Source organism: Wasmannia auropunctata, unplaced genomic scaffold (genome assembly GCF_000956235.1).
Source record: "Wasmannia auropunctata unplaced genomic scaffold, wasmannia.A_1.0 LD334241.1, whole genome shotgun sequence".
NCBI lineage: Eukaryota > Metazoa > Arthropoda > Insecta > Hymenoptera > Formicidae > Wasmannia > Wasmannia auropunctata.
In genome coordinates, this window is record NW_012028649.1 from 14458 (window position 1) to 18812 (window position 4355).

Sequence of the window (4355 nt, forward strand, 5' to 3'; positions counted from 1 at the left end):
AGGTCATATACGTAATCAGCGACCCCGAAAACCCCCGAGTAATAAATTTCAACTGTTTTCCATGTAAAGAAAAATGTGTGCTTCAAAGGGTTAAGCTTAACCTTATGATCATATAAAATAGTATTTTCTTATCAATAATTAATCATTAAATAGTGATTAATCATTAAATAGTAATAGTTTTGTAATATGAATTTTAAAATTATTAAAACTAAAAAACTATCAGTTTGATAATTAATTATAGATAGCAAAACACAACTTTTACGTAATTACGGATAAGATTTAAATTATGTATTTGAATCAGACAATGAAAAATCAAGTCTCGACGAGATAAAATAAATTGAGTATTATCCAAATCTATGTTTGTAGAAGAAAATTTAAGATAAAATTATTACGTATACAGGATGTATGACTTATTAATAGATATGAGATATCTATAACGGAAAAATAATTTTTAAAAGTAAATATTTTAATAAAAAATTTTAATTTAGAGAATTTATTATTAGCAGAAAATGTCTGCTACTTTTTTAATCTATAAGAGAAAAATTAATCCAACAAAAATTATTTTTGGTAGATAATGACACAAAGCCTGTTCTTTTATATTGGATTGCGCTAAAACTTCTTTCTAATTTTTGCTAAGTTTAAAATATATGTCTTCACTCTAAGTACAAGTATACACCACTTTAGTTACAAACAATAAACTAATAATAATTTTTATTAATTAATGTGAGAGAGAAATAAAGAAATAGATAGATAGATGGATAAATAGAGAGAGAGAGAGAGAGAGAGAGAGAGAGAGAGAGAGAGAGAGCGCGCGCGCGCGCGTGTGTGTGTGTGTGTGTGTGTGTCTGTGTGTCTGTGCGCGCGAGCGTATTTATATATTTTTTAGTATTTTCAAAACAAATTGTAGCTCATTTTTTATCTGTCAAACTTAACAATCACATTGTTAATCTTATTGCTCGATCCTACGTGTTCTAATTTTCGACTAGACAATCTTCAAGTTAATCAAAATTATCAGATAACTAGAAATTGTCAGTGTGTAATCGATTGCACAAGTCTAATGATATTTGTATTTTTAGAATTTTTTTATTTATCGGGCGATATGTCACTATGTAATAAATATTTTTATCGAGCGATGATTATATATAAGACAAATATTAGTATAATATAGTAAATTTCCGCGACGCATTTTAATGGCCAGCGTAGAATGTCAATAATCTAAATATCGCTCGTAATTACAAAGATAAGTATTAATATAATACGGTAAATTTCCGCGACGCATTTTAAGGCCAGCGTAGTGTCAATAATCTAAAAATGATTAAATAATAAATTTAAGTATTGATAATTATATATTGTATATAAAATGAAATAAACCAGTCACGATTTAAATAGAAAGAATTTCCCTTTTTTTTACAGGAAATCTACAAAAAGGCAGTTTATTTTATAACTTACTTATTAGTTTATCATAATAATTTAAATTTTAACACATTTTAGCAAACTGATACTCAATAGAAGGATTTTAGAAATTTATATGGTATAATATACATACATATAATGATAGTTTAAAAGTTATAGAATAAGTGTATTAGTAGTAAAAGAATCTATCTAATCAACACATATATAGAAATATGTTCAATTTTTTATCGTACTTTAGACTTGCTGAATAATTCAAAAAAATTTCCATGCTCCGAATCATGCTCAGCTAATCATTGATAACGATGAAACGTAGATAATTAGATCGATTTTATCTCATATGAGTCATATAACGTAGTAAAAGGGCTAATTTCATGAATTCCAAATCTAATTTCATCATTTTATATATGTTGGAGTTGCATAATGCCTCGTCCAAACACATTGCAACTAAATAAAAATTTTATTGAAAAAATTTTAAGAGGCTACTTGATTTATAAAATTCCTTATTTCGTGAGTTGATAAAATGTTACGCAATTATTTTTTTTATGAAGGAAATAAAAGAATTTATATTCTTTAAATTTTTTACTAATTCAAAATATAATCTGATTTGATAAAATATATTTTTTATTCAAGGTAAAGTAATCTAAAAAGAGCATTTAGAATTTTAAATTTATACCTTATACCCGATGTAAATATTTTATCTAAGCCTACATGCAATTTTTTTCAATTATGCTAAATATCTAGGAAACGTGTCTATAAATATTATATAAGACAGAGTATAAGGAAATCTGTATGTTATAGATTTGAGATGCGCTTCAAAATTTATGTCGTTTGCTACCAACCAAATAACTTTCTGTGTCACAGTCATAAAATTAATAATACATATGCATAAAAAGAGTTTTTTCGACCGTTTTTAGGCCTAAACTGGGGGTGGAATTAAAGTTCATTATCGAATTATCACAGATCTGCGAGGTCCGATATTACAAGAAGAATGATTCAGCTGATGAAGGCAAGATCGTAGTTAATCGCAGTTCTACGTAAATAATGATCGTTTTAAATGTAAAAAAATCGAGTTTTTGCGCAAAAAGACGTAATACATGACCTCTCGCTTTAGCTCTGATAACAATTGTTAACTTGAAACTTCTCTGTAATTAATGTCTAATTATGAGGTATCATTTAGCATACAGTTTAGCTAAAATCGAGAGTCTAAAATTGAGCAATTTTACTCTTTTATATTTTTATTGTGCATGTAGTTGTAGCAGTGCATGATTTTATATGATTTTGTGTATTTATATTTTAAAGAATATAAAACATTTTGAAATATTCAGTATCTTATGCAAATATCAAAATTGTGATTTTAGACACTTAACTCGAGAAAAATTTTTAATGTATGTAATGAGAAGAGAAGCGGGTGGAGAGGGAGATGAAAGTAGGGGTGGAATAGGAGGTGGGAGACAATCCAAGAGAAGACAAGGAAAATTGTAACGATTACATATAATGGGATAAATTTTTATTTGTGTTTATGATAGAAATAACGTCACTCATATAGTTTCGCTAGTTATGCAATATAATTATCAGGAAGATTTATATATTTATGATCGTTCGATATTGATTCACATAGGTTCGACGTTTAGACAACATAATTACAATGCTCATACATCAGTTACGCATTTCGTCAATAATACATATAAAAAGCGCAATACAAAGATATCTCACTACTACGTGATATAACTCGCGAATTACCGAAGAGGAAGAGAGAGAGAGAGAGAAAGAGAAAGAGAGAGAGAGAGAGAGAGAGAGAGAGAGAGAGACAGACAGGGAGATATCTAGGAGTACTTATCTCAGCCTTTTACGATGCTGCCGAAGCCCGTCTTACAATTAGATGTGAGCCACGCTTCGTCAATTATCCAGACCTCGTCATCAGCATGTCGTCAATCTCGATTGAGTTTATCTTAATTACCACAAGCAGTTGCTTCTGATTTTCCTCGGATTTCGTATTGCCGCTAGCGATTAGCTTTTTGATAATGATCTGCCGTCAATAGCTTTATAGTCGTCTCAATTCGGTGATCAGTCCTGAAACGTGTCTTCGACTGATTCCAAATTCCATTCTTTCTTTTCTCTTCCTGGATTGTCTCCCACCTCCTATTCCACCCCTACTCTCGTCTCCCTCTCCACCCGCTTCTCTCCTCATTACATACATTACAAATTGTAGTTAAAATTAAAGTTTATCATAAAAGTCGTATGTTATATAAAAATCTTAATACAATTGTAAATATATAAAAGTATAATTTTAGCATTACGTGCAATTATACAAAAAGTTGGAAAGAGCAAAAAATATTGAATCGTCTTTTATTTGTTATGGAATCTCGCATGTGCAGGATGTGATATTATCTATATTTCAACTGAAATATCTTTGAATCCATAAGAGAAAATGTAGATAACCAAACTTGCATGAAGGGAGCTATTATACGGCGATAATAATTTTTGTCCAGGTGGAGACGCTTCGAAGATTTCAAGGTCAATTTCGTTTTTTTTTTAAATGGAATTATGATTTTTTATATAATATAATTTCTCAAATTATTCTGCATATAAAAATATTAAAGTAATCGAAAAATTAATATTTTACGAGATATTTCATACTTTATCGTGCTATATTCCGACATAAAATATTTCGCAAACTTAATACTTTTATGAACGGAACAAGATGACTCGATTGGTGTAAAAAAAACACTCAGTGTGCTTTGCAAAACAATGTAATTTTTACATTTTTTAAAAAATTACATATTTTTTTAAAGTAAGAAATTTTTTTTTAATAAAAAAGAAAGACAATTTTGGGACAAATCTTTTATTTGGATAAACTTCCGAAAACGACCCACCTCCGATTTCAATGAAACTTTGTCAAAAGCTTTAATTTGGGCTAAAATAAGATCGGAAGAGCACACGTC